The 22,711-nt window shown below is 37.7% G+C and overlaps 1 protein-coding gene across 6 annotated transcripts in view; it reads right to left on the reverse strand.

The window, feature by feature from the left end:
* ptpdc1b (protein tyrosine phosphatase domain containing 1b) overlaps positions 1-22,711 on the reverse strand; it is a 145,536-nt gene that overhangs the window by 95,253 nt on the left and 27,572 nt on the right. For all 6 annotated transcript variants that reach the window (XR_007263920.1, XR_007263921.1, XM_048606758.1 and 3 more), the window contains one exon: positions 14,400-14,452. The gene's annotated coding sequence lies outside the window, so the exon portion shown is untranslated. The remainder of the gene's footprint in view (positions 1-14,399; positions 14,453-22,711) is intronic.

Raw genomic sequence — 22,711 nt, forward strand, 5'->3', positions numbered from 1 at the left:
TGAAGGTTGCAGGAACAGCAACTCATATTCCGCTTGGGAACCCTGCAGCCCAATGGTATCAATGTGGATTTCACAAGCTTCAAAATCTCCCCTCCCGCTACCGCATCCCAAAACCAGTCCAGCTCGTCCCCGCCTCCCTAACCTGTTCTTCCTCCCACCTCAAGCCGCACCTCCATCTCCTACCGACTAACCTCATCCCACCCCCTTGACCTGTCCGTCCTCCCTGGACTGACCTATCCCCTCCCTAACTCCCCACCTACACTCACCTTTACTGGTCCCATCCCCACCTCTTCGACCTGTTTGTTTCCTCTCCACCTATCCTCTCCTCTATCCATCTTCTATCCGCCTCCCACTCTCTCCCTATTTATTTCAGAACCCCTTTCCCCTCCCCCTTTTCTGATGAAGGTTCTAGGCCCGAAACGTCAGCCTCTCTGCTCCTATGATGCTGCTTGGCCTGCTGTGTTCATCCAGCCCTGCACCTTGTTGTCTGCAGTGATTAAGAGGTTGGTTATCTTAGGAGGGACCGCTAACCAGGTTATGCCTTTACCATTGCAGTTTAAAAAAATGAGAGGTAATCTTATTGAAACATATAAAAGATCCTGAGGAAAGGTGCTGATGTTATTTTGTTGTTATAGGATTAAAACTAAAATGAACAGGTTTTAAAAAATTAAAATGAATAATTTTAAAAATGGCCCATAGACAGTTTATTCATCTATTTTCTTTAGATACATAGATTCAATTTTCGTTGAATTTGGACTGGATTTATAAACTGGACATTACAAATCCCAGAGACAGCAACAGAGATGGGAGATTGGAAATGCATTAGGATTAACCCCATCGCGTCACAGAACACAGCTGTGACTTATTGTAAATCATAAGTCATGTAATAAGTATCTTTGCACAATAATGGAAACATGTATATTGGGGTTTCCTCGTGGTACATGCTGTTATGCCACTTAAAATGTACATCAGATGTGATCCCAAAAATCTTTGTTTTTCTACATAAATTGTAACAAACAGGAACATGTTACTTCAGGGGTGATGGAATCTAATTTCTTGCTTTCAAATTCCCTGAATAATGTGTTGCAATGTGAAATAGATGGATGATAACAAAACAAAAAAAGTCAAAGCGTAGACAACTAGAAAAAGTAAATCAAACGACAGTTACAATACAATATGCATTGATCTTGCTCATATCATAGAACTTGACTTAATTAAAGTGACTTTACAAGATGCAGTTTGCCTATAATAAGTTGATTGATAGGGATTTATGACTGCCATTGGCAGCCTCAAGGGGCTGTTAAGAAATGGAATGAATAATTTCATCCAGAGAAACCTACCTTCAGGCAATCAATCATGAAACATCATTGACAACAACCATACCCATAACATTTAAATGCCATTTAAACATAAATAATTCGGTCATATCTGACTCAAATTTGATTTGCTCAACAACCACCAGGGATGCCTGTTCCTAAAAGAATCCTTACTCTTGCTAATTCTACTTGTTTACTGCCATAGTGTATCTTCCACCTCCACTCAAGTTCACATGGCGCAGATTAAGTCATGCATCATTGCATCTTCCACCCCCATGCCAAGCTATCCACTATCCATAATAACAAAGAATGAACCAGTCTGAAAAGGCAACTCATGGAGTAGATCCCCATAATGCTCAGAGCTGTCCTGAAGGACTTGAGAAAAAAAGTTGCATTTATTGGTATTTTCTCAGATAAATCCAAAAATGGAGCACCTTAAATAATGTCAGAATAAAGCTTGGTTGTCACATTACACTCTTACCTCAAGCTTCTCAGTGGAAACCTGAAAGTGACAAGAAACTTCGGCCGCAAGATGGCAGCGCAGAAACACCAGGATTGAGAGAACGAGCCCAGCTCAGGTGAAAGAAGATGGCAGTCTCGCTGAGATAGGAGCACGGAGGCACAGGGATCAAGAACTCAAGCCCAGTGGAGAGGTAAGATCGAGCCCAACACAGGACAGTGATCAAGCCCTCGTGGGGAAAGCCCAGAATGGAAAGTCCAGTATGGAGTGACTGCAGGCCTATGGCTAAAGGAGGATTGTAATTTGGAACTTTTAACTTTATTTCTTATTTACTATTTTATCCTGACAAGAACTGTAATGTTGAATTTTGCACTTATTTCTTTATTTTTCTACTTTTTATCTAAGATTTTGTACCTAGGCACCTTGTAGCCAAGATGGCACCATGAGTAGCGACATTGTAAACTTTTAACTGTACTCCTGTGTTTCCGCACTTTGATTACGTGACAAGAAAACCTAATTCTAAATTTCAACTGCACAGAACTTGAATGAAAGCTATAGAATATACAGAAATGCAGCTATTAACCCACCACAGCTCTTCAGTAGACCTCCATAAATTCTGAAATTCCCTTCCTAACAAGTTTCTGAAAATACCTACACCAAGTGAACTGCAGCAGTTCTAAGCAGCAACTCACCACTACCTCCTCAAGGGCAACTAGGTAAGGGCAATAAATGTCAGCGCCACAGTGATGCCCACTTCATTTGAATGAATAAAAAACTGCACGCCATACCTGCAGAATACTGCATCCTCAACAAACAATGAAAACATCAGAAGATGTATTTTAAAATTAAATTTGAAATTAAATTTTACAGCAGACTATTAAGCTTTTTTTTAAATAATTATGTGACAATCTTATGAGGAAAGTTTGGACAGATTGGGCCTCTACTTTAGAAATTTTATTTAGTGTTTAGAAAAATGAGGGGTGATCTAATTGAAACATATAACAAGCATGAGAGCATTTGATAAAGGTGGATGCTGAGAGAATGTTTCCCCTTTAAAAAGGAACAAAAACTAGTGTACAAAGTTTAGAAATAAGGGGACACCCATTCAAGACATAGCTGAGAAGAATTTTCTTTTCTTTCAAGGTTCATTAGTTTGTGGAATTCTCTTTCAAGAGAGTAGTGGAGCAGTGTTATTAAATATTTTTACGCCCGAGTTAGGCAATTTCTTGATTGATAAAGGAGTCTAAGGTTACAAAGAACAGACAGCAAACTAGAGTTGATGCCGTAATCAGATCAGCTTATCAAGCAGAATACCAGGCTCAAAGGGCCGAATGGTTGACTCTTGCTCCTCATTTACATGTCTGCATGACCCTTTATAGAAAATTGGGAACAGTCTACAGAGACTATAGCTTTATAGCAAACCATTAAGATATTTATAACAATGCAACATATTTCATCTTCAAATGTTAATTTTGTTGAGGAAATATTTATAATATATCTATTTTATCACCAGAAAGAGATTCCAAAACATCTTGTCTGTTCTTCATAATGGCTATTCAGATTCACAACCCCTTTACGGTATAGTCAACTCCAATATTCCAGCACAGAAACATTCAAATAGCAGTCAGCACTTTTCTTACCCCTTTGAAAGATCTACCGTCTATGTTTTGTTAAAACTAGAAAATTTGCATGGCTTCAAAATAGCAGATTTGTACTTTTGCAGCCTTTGACAGCGTTTGATTAGTACATCTCTTCAACGCTTTAAAACAATACCATAATCAGGAAGAGCCATAATTTTCAATCCTATTTACCTTTTTTTAAAATCAAATTACAACATCAAACTTGTTCCAGAGCCAGCTATTAACCTTTACCCATCCTTTCTGCTGACATATTCATATAGAGTTTGCCTCTTCTCATTGGACCGAGATTCAAGTAGTAGCCTGTGGGAATTTGTTGATTTATTATTTCACGAGTATAATTTCCTCTATTATTTGTATGCTGTCAAAAACCACAAGGGCAGGGCTATTACCCAACTTCCAGCCAAGTGCCATGACTCCAAGCAGAAGTTTGAGCTTTGCCCATAAAGCCACCAGACAACTTCCTATCCCAAGCCACATGCTCCCACGCTTTCTTCCCCAAGTTATGGTAATCTTGACAAATAACAATAGCTTGTTTTTTTCTTTGTTGACAGGAATTAGTTCTGATACATGTTCTTAGAACACAATAACCTGACAACAATATCCAAGCTGCTTATTTTACAACTATAACTACATATTGATCAATGATGACATCTAGAAACCCAAATAAAATTGAAGTTAATGGGCATTAGGATGAAATCTCTCATTGCTTGATGTTGTAGCTTGCACAAAAAAAATGACTGTGGCTGTTGGAAGCCAATCATCTCTGTTCCACAGCACTGGTGCAGGAGTTCACTGAGGGAGTGTCCAAGGCTCAAACATCTTCAGCTACTTCAATTATCTTCCCTCTATCATAAGACCAAAAGTAAAAAATTCAATAGTGATGATAGAGTCCAATCAGACACCATCCTGACTTAGAAATATATTGTTACTCTTCTATCATCACTGAGTCAAAATCCTGGAACTCGTTCCCCAATGACCTCAAGAGTCTACCATCACCACATAGGCTGCAGCCATCTAAAAAGATGATTCATCACCACTTGCCATTATCTACTGGCCTTGCCAATGATGCCACGTTCCAAGAACATATAAAACTCTCTCTTAAACAAGAACTATAGTCAAATCCAAACAGTAAAACAGTCAAGCTTACTTATAATTACTATAATTGAAACAATATTTTGTTTATAACCAACAGAAAACTATAAAGCTTTATGAGGTGGTGAAGAGAAAAAAGAGGAGCCCAAAGGAAACTCGAAAACGTTCTAGCACACAGCAACAAAAAGGCAAAAGTGAAAGAAAATGGATAGTTCAAATTGTCACACAGAATACAATAGTGAAGGACAATAGCATGCTGAAAACATTAAATTCAAAAAGCTGGCATCAATGGTTAAGAACCTGTCAGATTGTCACAAAAGCTTAAATATTTCAGTAATTTCCTTTAGGGAAGGAAACTTCAGTCCATACCCAGGCCACTAGGAGTACACGGAAATGTGGACTTGAGGGCATGATCAGATCAACCATGGTCGTATTGAATTTTGGATTTGATTTGACTTATTGTTATCACATGTACCCAAGCACAGTGAAAAGTTTTGTTTTAAGCGCAGTACAGGCAGATCATAACATACAAGGACAAATAGATCATAGGATGTTTGGACAGAGCAAGGCATACAAGGTGATGGCTGCACAGGAGGTGCACAAAAGCAAGATCAACATTAAATGTGAAATTAGAGAGGTTTATTCAGCAGTCTAATAACAGTAAAGAAGAAACTGTTCTTGAACCTGTTGGTACGCGTGTTTAAGCTTCTGAATCTTCTACCCGATGGAAGAGGTTGAAAGGGAGTATAACTGGGATGGGTGGGGTCTTTGATGACGTTGGCTGCCTTTCCACAGCAAGAAGTGTAGTTGGAGTCCATGGATAGGAGGTTGGCTTGTGTGATGGTCTGGGTTGTGCTCACAACTTTCTGTAGTTTCTTGCAGTCCTGGGCAGAGCAGGTGTCGTACCAAGCCATGATGCACCTAGATAGAATGTTTTCTATGGCTCCAGCTCCATTGACATAGACAGGGGTGTGTCTTTTTCCTTTCTTCCTAAAGTTGATGACCAGTTCTATAGTTTTGCTGACATTGTGGGAGAGATTGTTATCTTTACACCATGACACCAAGCATTCTATCTCCTTCCTGAATTCTGACTCGTCATTGATGTCCGGCCTACAATGGTGGTTTCATTAGCAGCAAGCTCAAGAAGCTGCATTGCCGGACCCTGGTCCACACTTGTATGATGGTCTATTCAGAGTCTTTAAGGAATGCCAATCCCATACAAGTAGTGTCTTTTAGCTGTACTACCCTGTGGGTAAAAAACTTTGCCGTGATGTAGTTAGCAGGTTATGACACTTGAAGATTTATTTAAAAACGCTGGACTGTGCGTGTGAGGTTGTTAAACTTATTCTGGTATTTCCCAAAATACATGCTCCTGGTAGTCCCATTTGCAGCTGTATGTCCTCACTTTTCAGCAAGTATCTGGAAGGTGTCCTGAGAATAAAGGAGATTTCTCATTCTTTGCATCTCGTCCATTAAAAGCTCTAGAAAAGCATCTGAATACTTGGTGCCCATGCTATCTCACGATCAGCCATTCTTCAGTCCTTCCATGTTTGAATAACTTGTAGAGCAACTCCCAGCACCAGCTACAATGTACCTATCTACAGGCTACCTTTAAGTAGTGAAAGTTAGTAATGATATTGGGTTCCTGTTGATGTGTGCACTTAATGACCAGTATGGAGAGAGGTGGCAGCATACAGCAGTTATTACATTGCTAGGGAAGCATGATGTGGCATACTGTCTACATTTAACACAACAGGTGTGACCTGAATGAGCGTCATGATCCACATGCTTGTTTCAAAGCTAATCAGCTTAACTCTTTACATTCTTATTTCTGCTATTTTCTTTCTTTGATTATTGTTTTTACTTTTTGAAATTAATTCTCTAAATGTAGGGTCAATATTTACGACAGCAGCTGTAGGCCTCCACTGCTGATTTAAGTTGCTAGAAGTATTTGATAAAACTGTTCTGCTAGGCCACTTCAGAGAATATAGACACATAGAACAATATAATAAATAAAAATGATATGCATGAAAACGTAGGTGGCCTGATTAGTAAGTTTGCAGACTACATGAAAATTGGCAAATTTATGGATAATGAGGGAAATTGTTAAAGGATAAAGATCAGTTGAAAAGTTGGGCAGAGAAATAGCAGATGGAGTTTAATCTGGACAAGTGTGAGAGGATACACTTTGGGAGATCAAATGCAAGACCCTTAGGAGCAATGAAATACAGATGGATCGTCTTGGGGCCCAAGACCACAACTCCCTGGAAGTAGCAACGCAAGTGGATAAGATGGTAAAGGCGGCATACACAGCATGCTTGCGTTCATCGGTCCAGGCATCAAGTATAAAAGTCGGCAAGCTATGTTGCAACTATTTAAAACTTTAGTTAGACCACATTTGGAGTACTGTGTGTAGTTCAGATCACCACACTATAGGAGGGACGTGGAGGCTTTGAGGAGGGTGTAAAAGAGGTTTATCAGGATGTTACAAAAACAGAAGTTGCTGGAAAAGCTCAGCAGGTCTGGCAGCTTCTGTAAAGAGAAATCAGAGTGAAAGTTTCAGGTCTAGTGACCCTTCCTCGGAATAGGACCTGAAATGTTCCTTCTGATTTCTCTTCACAGATGCTGCTAGGCCTGCTGAGCTTTTCCAGCAACTTCTGTTTTTGTTTCCGATTTACAGCACCCACAATTCTTTTGGTTTTTATTTACCTGCATGTTGCCTGGATTGGAGAGTATTTGCTTTAGAAGGAGATTGGAAAACTTAGATTGCTGTTGCTCAAACGTCAGAGGCTGAGGGATGACCTGATAAATGTATATAAAATTATGACAGGCATAGATAGGATGAATAGTTGGAGTCCTTTCCCAGGATGGAAATATCAAATACTCGGGGGCACAGATTGAAGGTGAGAGGGGAAAAGTTTAAAAGGACATGAGCGAGGCAAGCATTTTACACAGAAGGTGCCTAGAACCTGCTGCCAGGGAAAGTGGTAGAAGCAGATATGATAGCAATGTTTAAGAGGCATTTAGACAGAAAAATGAACAAGCAGGGAAGAGGGATACTGCATACAGATGGATTAGTTTTAGAATAACATCATGGTCAGCATAGACATGTTAGGCCAGAGAGCCTGTTCCTGTATTTTTTTTTAAATCTTAAAAATATATGTTATTCATAAAAATATCTTTATAAACACTCACAGTCACTGAAACAGTTCAGTTCAGTACAATAGCATATGCAGAAACAAATATTGGTGTTTGACTCTATCGAAAAACAAACCAAAGGCATTTGTTACTTCTACAAGACTATACTTACATATATTTGAGGCATGGGATGGCAGCCGCCGTGGGGTGGTTATGGTCCGACAACTGACCGGAACCGCATTTAACTCCAGCACAAAGACCTGAGAAGGTGCTCTTTCCCCACTGTGCCTTGGCGGCAGCTGCCCCAGGCTTTACTGTCCCCTCAGCATATAGTCCTGGACCTTGGAATGTGCCAGTTTGCAACTCTCATTTGAGGTTAACACCTTGCTCTTCAAGACTAACAAATTTCGGGCAGATTATAGAGAATCTTTCATCCAGTTGATGGTCCTCTAGGTGCAGTCAATATCTGTCTCTGTGTGCATTTTGGGGAACAGACCATAGAACAGATTCTTGCATTACAGAGCTGCTAGGGATGAACCTCAAAAAGAAGTCAATGCATCTCTCTCTAGACTTCTTTCACAGTCTCCACACCCAAATCACCCGCCTCCAATCCCTGGCAGCCACCTCAAAGACAGGATACAGACAGTCAGGTTGTACACAAAGGGTCTCACAGGTAGTGCCCTTCTCACCACCAAAGGCCTGTGCGCCCATATGCTTGACCAGTAAGCCAACGTGGAAACACGTCGCATAGTAGATTTAACGCAATGCATGTTAATACTGGCAATTTTAAAACCCATTTTGTGAGTTTATAGATTACCTGTAGACCCATGGTCTGTTCACCCATGGTCTTGTCACTGGGGACACCCTGAATCCCCTTGGAGTGGGTAAACTGTTGGACACTCTCAGCACTGAGGCAGCTATCCTATCTCTCTCTCTCAGGGGATTCCCTGATCTGGTTTTGACGGGTTGAGAACGAAGCCAGGAAGGTCTGGTTCTGAGTACAACAAGGGGCTGTCATGCTCTACTCCCAATTCGGAGTATCGCTGCTCCCAGTTACCCGAAGCTATGGTGTGGTGGAAATCCCTTGGTTCCTAGCAGCTGGAGGTCGAGTTACACCGGGCCCCTCAAAACATCCAGCGTTTTCAGATTCCGAGGTACTCCTCTCCTTCTCCCCAATGGTACTGTGCCTCCTTTTTTTTGTTGGTGGCCATCCCTCCGCATGTCTTCATCATCAGTGGAGCTGCTGTGTGTCCATCATGCAGCTGTCACTTTCCGCTTTGCTGTGGGCCTGTTGGGGCCCATCGAGTTTTTCTTTTGCAGTTGTTCCTCATCGGTATCCACTCTCCCGCGTCCTTCGCGTCCTCCTCCTCCATTGACTCCGTGTTCAGGTTGAGGTTGGGTCAGTTGCTATGCCTGTCTGTTTCTCCTCTCTTGCCTGTTTCTTATTCTGGGAGCCCCTCGTTTTGGTTCTCTTGCTAGAGGGTAACACATTACTGTTCTTTGGTGGTCCACAGCTCATGTTGCCACTTCCAGCCATTTAAGCGCATGTGGAACCCCTACCCCGTCTTAGGCAGGCCTTGTAATAGGTGGCCTGCTTCCTCACAGGTTGCAGCTCTTAGACTCCTTGCAGTTCCTAGTCAGGTGCCCATTTTGTTTACAGCTCCTGCACAGGGTCACTTTGCAGTCCACTACTATGTGCCTTGACCTCCTGCAGGTTCGGCACATCCTAGGCCGCCTCATGAATGCCAGATAGCCATGGTTCCCTCTGACTGCGAAGCTGGAGGGCAGTGGAGAATGCTCCCATCAGCATCCAAAGTACCTGCTCTTGTGCTGTATTGTTTTGTGTTCTCTGTTGTTCTAGAGAAAGCTTTCACATGGTATGCTACAGGATTTAATGCTGGTCCTCTTTTACCTCATATGTATATAGGTAATTTGTTCCAGTATACTGGAACACAGTATTAAAATTTGGTAATGACACAAAAGTAGAGAATTTATAAATGAGCTTGATGTCAGAACGGCACAAGACAGTTAAGGAAAGTGAATAAACAGTGTCACATTTAACTTCATGCAAAAGGCATGAGGGAAAATGCAATGGTAAAAAGAGCAAGCAATGATATGATGAATCAGGAACGAAAACAGAAATTGCTGGAAAAGCTCAGCAGGTCTGGCAATATCTGTGAAGAAAAAAATCAGAGTTAACGTTTCAGGTCCAGTGACCCTTCCTCACCAGACCCAAAACATTAACTCCGATTTTTTTTCTTCACAGATGCTGCCAGACCTGACAATCTTTTCTAGCAATTTCTGTTTTTGCTCCTGATTTACAGGAACTGCAGATGTTTCGGTTTTTATTTGATCAGATTAATCTGTTGGGAAGACAAGAAAAAGATGTATATTAACAGAGACATAGAAAGGGAAACATAAAAGTCACTGTAGTTTTCAAATGGTGATAAAGCAATAACAAAAAGGTCATTATAATTTTGGTTTTACGCATAAGGACATTGAATACAAGGTAAAGAAATAACAAATTTATATGAAACATTGGCCAGGCAACAGTCAGAGTACTGTTTTCTGTTTTTAGAACCCATTATAGAAAGAACAATATAGTCATAGAGAGCACACCACATAGGTCTCAACAAATTACAAGGTAGTTGGGAAACTGTAATTTTGGAAGGACACTTCCTTGACACATCAAGACAATACATAGTGGCAATTTAAAACGGTTAATAACTGAGGATAGGAGAAGTGTCTGATGTGGAATCCTTGTTCACAGGCAGTAGATGAATCAAAGACTTTTGCTCAGTTTTCCTTAAAAAAATGCAATGTCTGAATGTGAGGACAATATGAAAACATGTGAAGAGACCAAAAGTGAAGATTAGGTTTGGAGACCAGCAAGACCAGCAGAAACCAATTTATTCCCAAGTGTCATAATTTTCTCTGGTATGAACAATCCAGCTGACATTGGAATAGAGTTTTCCCATTAATACTATCCAATCACTTTCTAAACCAACAAGACTTAGAAATTTTAGTTCCAGCACTTAGAACTTGCTGTCTATTGCATATTTCATATCAGAATAATTTAATTGCATTGTACCTATAATAAACCTCCTCAGGAGTTTATCAAATTCAACTAGAATATTTTACCAGCAGATTCAAAAGGAAAACCAGTTTAACAGCTCAACATGGGCTATACTATGCAGGAACAACATTTCAGAAGAACTGCTGGTGTCACAGATGACCAGTAAAATAAAAAAAACCTACTCCATCTTCCCAAAAGCTTCAGATGATTTCGCTGAGAAACAGATGGTTTAGAGATGCAAGGCAATTAAATATTAATTACTGCAAATAGAAATGACATAACTCACAGAATATATTTTGATTTTGCTTTATTGGAATTGGAAAATAGAGTGGTTAAAAATTACAAGCAGCTGTGTTTGTATTAATAGTAAAGAGGAAAAAATCCTTCTATATTTAACTATGTATGAATGTTGTCATTTCTAGCTAATAGTGTTTTATTTAAACATATTGCATATGAGTACTTAGTTTTGTAATTTTGCGCTGATATAAAAAAAATCTGAGAAAGTGGTGTTTCTATTAATTATATTTATGTAAAAAGAATCCCACCCACCACCCAACCATTCTACATAAGGCTTTAGGATAATGTGTTCTACAATCATTTTCTACAATACTGCAGCAGTTGTTATTTTACAGCAGAAGCGATTTACAACATATCAAAGTATTATACATTAAGTATGTAATTCATGATTTGTTTTATTCGGCTGTTTTCATAAATCAAATTTTCACTTTTACAACAAAATGGCACATTCAAGTATATTTAACAGAAGATTGGTAACTGTAATTGTAAACACCAGCTTTGATTTTGGAACAATTTTATAGCAACACCTTACATTATCAACTTTCTCCAGATTGCAAGTCATCAACTGACAATTTCTAACTCTCTCACAATACAACGGCAGAAATACTATTATTTGATCATTTCCATGTCCTGTACAAGTGCAATAAAAATCTAATCCCTTTGAACTTTTCACATGTCACAATTCTAAATAACAGCCATCATTGCTTACAGTTCATTGCTACAAAACACAATCTTTATAAGGATTCCTATTATGAACTTCAAATGAATTCCCACATCTATTCCTCTGCTTATCCACAGAAAGAAGTAGGTTTTCAAATACTTATTTTTCCTTTAACAACTCTCAACAAAGCACAGTTATACCCCAAATTTCAACAGAACGCCCAGATCTTGTTCCTCCCTCGAAGGTTTGCAACGTTGAAATTGAGACTGTACTTTTTCCACTTCAATTTATTCTTTCCTAGGACCAAAATTGTGTAACTTAACTCCTGCAAAATTTCCGTCCTCCTACAATCTTCAAGCTTTTAAGGCTAAAGTTTGCCTTAAGTTAATTGTGCTTACTGATTTATCTCATCATCTTTCATTCTCTTCAAACTTGGTATCGTGCATATGAGTTTTGCCACTCCCCGACCCCCATTTGCATCCAAAATTCAATTTCCCCAGTATAATGTGGCACTCTATATCAAATGCTATCTCGGTAATCATGTAATTCCTACCGCATTTCATTTCCTTTCTGTCAATATCAATATTGGCATGCAACAACAGTCAGGAAGCAAGGTAACATGATGTCTTCCAAGTAGAAGAGGATGTCGAGATACTACGGGATTAGTTTAGGAGAAAATTACTTTAGGAATGAAACATTCCCCAACTTTGTGGTGGTGGTTAATTCATAAAACCAATAAACTATTCCTGAGCTAGAAGTTAAGCTTAACTAATTATTCCCAAATTATGGACCTTTCATAGGAGAATAGAATGGGAAATGGGAAAAAAATTACTCAGATTTTCCAGAATCTAGACGAGGTATGGTTTCGTGGAATAATAAAGATAATGGTGGATTTCAAGGACCAGTCTCTTCAGCTGGAAGACTGTTAGAACCTGCTAGAAATATCACAAGACATTGTTTGTACCATATGTCTACTGTTTCTAGGATTTTCTGGCCAGCCTGTTAAGCAAAGCCTCCCCTCTACCCACCCTCCATTATATTGATGGTTGCTCTTCATTTAAGGAGTTCCTGTTTGCCTTGACATACAAAGTGTACTGGAAGCTAGTAAGCAATTTACACCTCAATTATCAAGTTTGCAGGGAACAAAAGAGGAGTTAAATTGGTAAGCATAATTAATTTAAGATAAATTTTGGCTTTAAAAACTTGAAGACTGTAGGAGGAAGGAAATGTTGCAGGAATTGAGTTAAGTAATATTTTCGTCCTGGGAATAAATAAACAAGGTGCACTGCACTCCACACGGGTGGAAGGAGACCTCTCTGAGGTGAAAGTAAATGGGCCAGATACTAAACAGGAAATGGCAGTGGTGGTTAAGCAATTATGAAGGATAGTAGAGAAAGTTGTGAAGGAGAGAGAATTTGGGCACCTGGGTGTAAGAGCAAAAAGAACAGAGTAAGAGTGTGCCAGAGGGACAGCAAGAGCAAGAATTTGCTGCAATCATAGAATCTGTACAGTGCAGAAATAGGCCATTCAGCCCACTGAGTCTGCACCGACCCTCTGAAGGGCATTCCACCTATACCCATAACTGTGTGTTTACCATAGCTAATCCACTTTACCTGCACATCCCTAGACACCATCGGCTCTTTAGCCCACCTCTTACCTACCCACCAACAGATAAAGAGGGAGAAAAGAGAGAGAGAGAGAGAGAGAGAGAGAGAGAAAGAATGACTCTCTGACTTGGTAGTGGGCCTTCTTAAAAAAAAAACACATACTGATACACTATCTAATTAAGTGATCATTTGATTTTATCTGGGTCATAACTAGTTTGAAAAAGATGTATCTCATAGAAAGAGCTATCAACCTAAATCTTGAATTGAAACAATTTAAGAGGAAATTACTACATTTCACTAGTTATTTCCTGTCCAGTAAATAAAAGGTTACATTAAAAACTAAGGAATGAATCGTGCAAGTTAAGAATTGTGCAAACAATTTAGTAAAATAAAAAGTGTCCTCAAAACATTTCCATAAGCAACCATAATTGTTTCTTGTGTAAGACATTACAAGTAGCAGATGAGCAAATTACACAATGCATTACTTTTTTAACCACATAATAGTACTTGTTTGGCCAAGTTCCTTTCCCTTCACTAGACAGCATGTTAATTTAACGTGCAGGAAGAGCAGGTCAGCCACTTAGTAATATTAAACAATTTAAGATGACCTAACCCTACCCATAGTACTGCAAGAATTTCCTTTCTGCTCAGGTCTGCAACCTGCTTAAATAGTAAAAACAGTTAACAATCAGGGAGGTCTCAGTCAATCATGAGAGCTTGCATGTCAGAAACATATTGCACAATTCTGGGTATGGATATGGCATTAAGGAGGGTCAAACAAGCAATTATAATTATGTAAAATTCTGAATTAATAAGGCCTTGGAGAAAAAGCCATTATCAGAAACAGGAAAAATTAAGTCTCTGTTCATGTTCACATACTACACGAATCTTTCCATTTCACTTAAAATCGTGTACATTCATTGCTAAACAGCTCGTTGCATTCTCAAAACTGGATTTGTGATTGTGTTGAAACAGACTGGTGGCCCTAAATGGCACAGAAATCCATTTTCTCAAGTGGCGAAAGCTAGCATTATTATACAAAGTCTTATCGGAAATGAGGAAATCTTCCAGTCATAATAGCATACTATTAATAAAAGGTCAATAATACTCACCACATAAGTGGAATTACTATCCAAAACTCCTAAAGTTCACATGGCTGATAACCCTAAAGGAACAAATTAGACACTGCATTACAAAAAAGGCTACTGAATAGAGAGTTATATACATACACAACTGTCAATGAAAGTCAGGGCCCTTCACTGTCAATGGTGAAGAAATATATTCCTATCTTTAGTAAGATACTTTGCATGAATCTAATAGACAAATATAAAAACATTCGCATCTTGACATTTAAATTTTTTTTTACACTTAATGTGACTGACCAGAAGAAGCATTCTTGACCTTGGTTGCATTGAAGTACACAACTGAAAGGATCCAATGAAGGACTTTCGCCCAAGATCTAAAAATGTTCAGAAGCTTAAAATGTTTATTAATTCAGATAAGCTAATAACAATCTGTATTGGATACATGTTTTTGTCCTTCATCTATCACACCTTAACTTTTTCCTTCAGGTGTAATTGCCCTTTCCTTCCTCCGCTCATCATCATTTAATCTTGTTACTGGTTATTATGACAACAACTTGGGTAACTGGGCCTTTACGTTCTAAAATCTTCAAAGCTGACTTGCTGTACATTGTATAGTTAGGTGGACGTTAAATTAATGTTCACCTCTATGATATTACAACTACTTAAATTCAGCATACTACAAGCAAATGTAATTTTCTTAAATGTTGAAAACCATTTATGAATGACATATTCTATGCAGAATAAATTGAAACATAAACTTACATGATTTCCATAGGTGTTTGATATTTAAAATACTTATAAAAATAGATTTTCAAGTCTTAAATACACTTGATTAAAACTCATACTTAAAAAGCTAACCCTTTCACCAACCCAACATAATTCATAAACAAAAACAGAAATTGCTTGAAAAAGCTCAGCAGGTCACCAGCATCTGTGGAGAGAAAGTAGTTAACAAATCAGGTCCAGTGACCCTTTTTCAGAGGATTCTAAAGTTCTGAAGGGTCACTGAACCATACCTGCTGAGTTTTTGCAGCAATTTGTTTTTGTTTCTGATTTCCAGCATGTCCGCAGTACTTTCACTTTTCTTTCTAATGTAATTCATAGCTAACTTCTTAGTTACCTCAGTCGAACAAATATCAATGACTCTTATTTGTTATGCCCAATTGTCAGCCAGGTTTTATTTAGAGAATTCAAGCATTTTTGCAGAAACAAGATGAGAAATTCTGCACATCTATTAAAAGTGACCTCATTTAAAATCAAGCAAAATAACTTACTAATTTATGAAAAGAGTAAGGTGTTTAAATTTTGCATTATCACAGAAAGATATGTTGTGCTGACTGGTTAGTTTAGCCCAATCGTAACACTGTTTGACATGCACTATTTACTGACATTAAAAAAGCAGTTCATTAGTTCATATTTTTGAGTTAGTACAATGTAAGGGGATGCAAGAATTTTAGACACCTGGGTGTTAACATACATAATGTTACTTTGCCACACAACTAAAATTATTTATACAAGAGAAAGTATAATGAAATGACACAGACTCGTCAGCAATTAGAGGTCATTAGGTAGATAAGAGATAGAAGGAAAAATACTAATTCTGTACCATACCGCATCTTAAGAGTGGAGAAAGCCCAAGATTTGATGGCGGTGTCAAAGTCATGAAAGGTTTTGATACAGTATATAATCAGAAATTGTTTCCAGTATCAGAAAGATTCATTAACTAAAGGAGAAAGAGTTAAGGAAATTGGACAAAGAAACAAAAGTTTCAACAGAATGAGGGAAGGAGATTTAAAAGGGAATTGTATAAATACTTCATTTGGAGGTCTGTGGGAAAACAGTTAGTAAATGGAACTACTTGGAAAGTTTAATCAAAGAGCCAGCACACATAATTGGACAAATGGCCTTCTTTTCTGCTATATCATTCTTTGAACTATGATTGCATGCATCGAGCCTCATTCGTGCATTTGTTGTGTCATCCGAGGAAATACATTTCAAAAGATGTGGACATCAAATTCAAATTATTGGTGGGAGCAGCATTTAAACTTCCTTCCCTCAAATTAAATAAGCAAGCACATAAAAGAAAGGTGCAAATCAAATCTCTTAAGATAAAGTTAGTCAGCGCTCTTACATAACAGACTAATGGCACAGAACCAAAAGGAACTATGACCAAACAAATTTATAACAGTAGCTCACAATTCATAGTTTAAAAAGCAATCAAAAAAGTCCAATTAACTGATTAACAGAAACAAACAGCAGAGAACTACTCATAGTAAACATAGATGACGGTGAATAAACTAATAGAGAGTGACTTAACTTCTGGTATTACTTTCCTCTTTAACAGTAAATCAGATTAACATTTACAACAGTGGGAACAGAGCTGTTAATTTACTTTGGTGTCACTCAGATGCTTAGGCATTAAAGAGAATTGAATTCGCTCCATAACTTAATAAATAACTTAAAGCTGCTTCACACTCTTCTTTGAGCCCTCATTTGTATCTGTGTAGGTTTGAAAAGATTCAGTCCATCAATATTCCTTCCTACATTCAAACATATTCAAACATAGCTCAATGATCTATACAAAATTAAAATAACCTGTTTCAATTCCATTTAAAGACTTGCCGAAATTTAATTATTTTTGCCAATAAGGGATTTGTATGCACAATTTATTTTTGAATATTGACAATTCAAAAAGGCTTTCCTTGTTTTTGGTCAGCCTTCATCCCCACTAAATCCCAACAATTCAAAATGAATTACTATGTTAAGGCATGAATGAGGGAAGGAGATTTAAAAGGGAATTGTATAAATACTTCATTTGGAGGTCTGTGGGAAAACAGTTAGGGAGACCAAAGAAATCTCTGGTGGACTTTTCCCAGAACATGGTAAAATTCAGTTAGCCTGTCAGTCAGCTGTTCATTCATAATTCTATGATGGACAGGACACCAAGCAAATGTCTCCAACTAACCGTCCATATTTCAAGTTTTTATATGTACTTCAGGTAACTTAATTCTTGTCAATTATTTCATAATGGCATTTTATTTTAAAAAGTAATAGCTTGAACAATTTCAATTTCATTGATCACTTCAATATGCTTTCCTTGTTGGGAAATCCACCATGTTCATGGCAAAGCCCAATCATTAGTACGAAGGTAGTAGCCTATCTTCTGTGCATATCTTAACTGGCTTTTTTGATATATGCAAATGCTCTGAATACTACAAGCAAATATAATTTTCTGCATCATAAGCACATTTCGTAATATCACAAATGCCTTCCTTTAAATAGTTAAATATTTTTCAACTATTAACCCAAAACACTGCTCCTAATTAATGCACAGGCAACAGTTCTGCATTTATAACACGCTTGTGCATTCAGGTGACAAACTTGCTTTCAATTTAGTCAGCTATGAGTTAATTTCACAAATTTTTTAAAGGCAATAACTTATCAAAAGAAATCCTCTTTAAAATGGAACAGAAAAGGTTTTCATTTAAATGTTGGTTACACTGACAATTGGTAAGTGTAGTCTATGGTGTTTGGGAATACATTTAACTTCTGGATCATACACAGTAAAGCAACCCATACACCATGCAATGCCACACTTGACAAATGTGTGGCTATCAAGGTTCTGTGAATCCAAGCTCTAGGGATGTATTCAATTATTGCTGATTCAAATGTGTTCCAATCATTTAATGGCACATTTTATTTGATATATTGAGAAGGCACTGACTGTTACCTATTGCAATACTAGTGGTCAAATAGCTGGATCAAACACCTGTCAACTGAACTGGGCAAATTCAGAAATAAATGCAAATAATACTAAATCATCCCAATTGACATTAGGAAAATAAGTTGAAATATTCAATGCTGTCTTTACCTTCCTGTTTTCAGTGCATCGCTTCAAGACATTATTAATCTAAATACACCCAAATCAAACCCAACTTATGGTATACTTACCAATGCATCCTATAGAATTTATTAAACGCAAGAGTATTTTTCCACTACAAGGCTTATTTCCATTTTTAAGAATATGAATTGCAATTATACTTGTGCTCCCAATATTCATTTTAGCCCAACTTGCTTGTGTTAATAGGAATGTATAAATCAAATTGAAAAAAATTAGAAAAACCTGAGGTTTTACTTCAGGATCCAGTGAGGTGGTCTAGTCCTCAAAGCTATTCCTGCTTTTTAACCATACTGAAGTACTTAGGACGCTCATAAAGACCTTAATTCATACAAAGTTTTGAAATGGGTCAGTCAGTAATTAGCACACATGGCTCTGGCCAAAAAAATAAACTCTCCATTTACTTGTACAGATTGACAGTAAAAGAGCTTGCATCTGTTTAGTGGGTAATTATGCCACACCTTTGTAGCCCCAATTCAGTATGGGTTATATTCAATGCGTTTCAAACAATTCAGAAAATGTAAAAACAACTCTGGTTACTTTCCAAATGCTACACTCTTAAAATATAACTGAAAAGGGCCAGTTCTGCAATTCACTCTTTAATAAATGCAACAATACAGAAACCTTTGCTAAAATATCCCAAAGCATCATTTTTTTAGACCGAGTATAGCATCCAATTTCCAATCATGTAAATTTTGCTCAGCTATTGCTTAGATTTACATCTACAATATTGTCAACATAGGTCTGGTGGTTGAAACAACTCGCAGCACCAATTAGTTTGTTGGCAAATTTTACAAATGTAAATAGTTCAATAAGGGGATTCTCATTGCAAAATATAATGTCAGAAAAGATTTTGAAATTTCTGTTAAAATGCTCTGAAACAGCCTTTAATGCATCTATTTTTAATCATCTTAGAATATGCTTGAAACATGTCCACTAATTTAAAAACAGGCACCTTTTCAGTTATCACAATAACAGGGTGAAATAAAAATGAACAAAAATGCTTTTGAAAGTTTTGCAACTAATAAATCAGGGGACTCAAAAATTCTACTGCATTTTTCTTTTACTTTCAATTTTGCTAAGCTAGAAAGAAAAACTTCTATAATTACCTCTCATATACAGTATTGACCAGCTGACCCATCCTATACCCATGCAGGTGAGTACATGGCAGAATTTGGCTTGAGTGAGGTACCTCCATTTTCGGTTTCCCACTGATAATAACAGGACAAGCTCAAAAATTAAAGGTGGCACCAGACAGCTAACACCCATGCAACAATGCCCATCTTGAGTCACTGGTTTTAAGAGAGTAAGCAAGAAAGGGGACAGATGAGCTTTATTCTCAATTTAACAATTATTAGCAGGAATATTCATATTATCTGATTCATCTTGTGAAAAGAAAAGGTTTGAGGTCAGAGATAACCACAGTTAGTTTTATAAATTAGACGTACTTCCAGCTAATACATAAACTTCTCTTGAATATCTACTCTACATAATTTATACAGTAAAATTAATTCTAAGTGATTGCCATTTCCCAGGAGAAGGATTATGTTGACAAGTGGCACACTAATAATTGGTTCTAGCATCAGAACTGAGATAAAGGTTAAAAATTCATATTAAATCACAATCATATCAAAGTAGCTGAAAAAATACAAGTTTAATTATTTGAGTTTTAGGGATATTTTTGCTTCAGTCTCTCAAATCAGACTATCAAGCCTTTTATGATCGCATCATGCCTTGTCACTTGATAATCACTGGCAGATAACTAATACTGTGGCTTTGATAACATGTGGGTTTTCATTTATTTTGTATATTTTTAACTTACTGCATGTTGATTGTTGATTATTGTAAACGTCCCTGGTTTAAAATCCAATTTGTATTAGGTTGCATAAATTTATCTTGGATAACACTGGATGATGCTAGAATTAACTGCCACTAGCTTCACCTATATATAAAAAAACAAGGTTGTGGGTGGGGTAAGAAGAATGAAAAGAAATCCCCTAATTCCCATTCTTAATTACCATCTACTAACTACTGTTACACAATACCTAAGCAAGAACATTTAATGAGGACCAAATAAGGCTAACTATGATGTCCCACAATTGAATAGTCTGCCTCATCATCTAAATTTTCAATTGAAGTATAACTAGCTACTTGGGTCATCATTTTTGGTAATAAAGAGCAGGTTTCAAAGAAATCGAGTTATATAACTGTTACAGCATAAAGGAAGCAATTTGGCCCATCAGGCTCCATACAACAGAAATTAAGCTAGTCCCACTCTCCTGTACTTTCACCATAAACGTCCCCTGCATTTTTAAAAAAAAGATCTTCAGGTGTTTACTGAAATCCCTTTCAAAAGCCACAATTGAACCTGCCTCGACCATTCCCCCAGGCAATGTATTCCAGTTCCTAACAACTAATTATTTTGCCAACAAGATTAAGTCAATTGCCTCTGGTTCACAATCACTCTGCCAGTGAGAAAGTTTCTCTCCGTCTAGACTATTTAGACCCCCCAATTTTAAGCACCTTTCTTAGATCCTCTCAACTTTCTTGTCTCTATGGGCAACAACATCAGCTTCTCCAATCTATGTGGAAGCAATCTTGTAAACCTTTTCTGATCAATCTCTAACATCTTCGCATCCTTCCTAAAGTGCAATGTCCAGAATTGAACACACTACTTCAGTCGAGATTAAACCAGTATTTTATAAAAGGTTCATCTCAACCACTTTGTTTTTATGCTGTAAGCTGCTTTTTATAAAGCCCATTAATCCCCCTTATAACAACTTTCAACCTACCTTTTTGCACGTATAGCCCCAGCTGTGTTTCTGTATCCACTTGAGAATTGCATCCTTTAATTTATACGTAGTTTGCATAACCTTATTCTTCCTACCAAAATGTATCATTTCACACACCCCAACATTAAATTTTATCTGCCACCTGTCTGCTGATTGCACCTGTCTATGTTCTCTTCAAGTCCATCACAATTCTTCTCACCATTCACAAAACTTCCTAGTGATATATGCTCGTGGTCACCCAGATTTTTCTGTACCTCAGAATTCTGTCATCATTTCCATTTATATATTTTGCTTTTCTATTCTTCCTATCAAAGTCAGTGGCTTCACATTTTCTCACATCAACAAGTTTGCCTACAATACATTCTGCTTCTTCAACAAAGTCAATAATATGCAATACTTTTTCAAGCATCTTATGGAAAGCCACATACACCACATCATTATCATTAACCACCCAGTTACATCATGAAAAATAAGTTACCCTCAAGAAATCTTTTTTCTGGTATTAATAAACCCAAGCTTGTCCTGTTGTGATTTGTTTGTTTTCTATGTAAATTTCTTGTTTCAACACTTTTATCTTGTCAGATTTAAGTTGTTGACTTATTCTTACATTGTTACTAGAAACCCTCTGACAGCTCAGTTAGTTTCATGTTCTTTATGTTCAAGATTACTGTGAATGGCATATTATTTGATCTTGGAAGGGAAGGGGAGAATAACAAAGTCAAGCTTGATTTTGTCTACATACTGCATCCAAACTTCCAATAGGAATCATTAATAACAGTCGGGAGCAAAGATTTATGGACTCCTTTTCCCACTGCTAGAACTGCAGTCATTTAATTCAATACATAGTTTCCTGATCAATAAAGTCCAGTACTATACTACGTCCCACAGAGCCACTGGGGAGGCCAAAACACTTGTAAATACCATACTCTAGATTTCCAAAATTCTCAAAAGGAAGATATGGTTTCAGGGTGGAGAGGAGATCGGATGGTAATTGCTTGCCAGTTTGAATACTTGTTGTAAAGCTTGTTGAGATGTTTTACCACATTTGAGGCTCTAGATAATTAAAGTCATAGAGTTTTACAGCACAGAAACAGACCCTTGGTCCAACTCATCCATGCAAGCCGGATATCCTAAATTAAGCTAGTCCCATTTGCCAGCATTTGGCCCATACCCTCTAAACGCTTCCTATTCATGTACCCATCCAGATACTTTTTAAATGTTGTAATTGTACCAGCCTCCACCACTTCTCGCAGCTCATACTATACACACATCACCCTCTGCGTGAAAATGTTGTCCCTTAGGTCTCTTAAATCTTTCCCATCTTACCATAAACCTATGCTATCTAGTTTTGGACTCGCTCACTACAGCGAAAAGACTTTGTCTATGTACCCTATCCATGTCCACATGATTTTATGAACTTCTAGAAGGTCATCCCTCAGCCTCCGAAGCTACAGGGAAAATAGCCTCAGCCTATTCAGCCTCTCCCTATAACTCAAACCCTCCAACCCTGGCAGCATCCTTGTAAATCTTTTCTGAATCCTTTCAAGTTTCACAATCTCCTTCCTATAGCAGGGAGACCAGAATTACACACAGTATTCCAATAGTAGCCTGACCAATGTCCTGTACAGCCGCAGCATGGCCTCCCAACT

This window comes from Rhincodon typus, chromosome 16 (genome assembly GCF_021869965.1).
Source record: "Rhincodon typus isolate 14 chromosome 16, sRhiTyp1.1, whole genome shotgun sequence".
NCBI classification, from domain to species: domain Eukaryota; kingdom Metazoa; phylum Chordata; class Chondrichthyes; order Orectolobiformes; family Rhincodontidae; genus Rhincodon; species Rhincodon typus.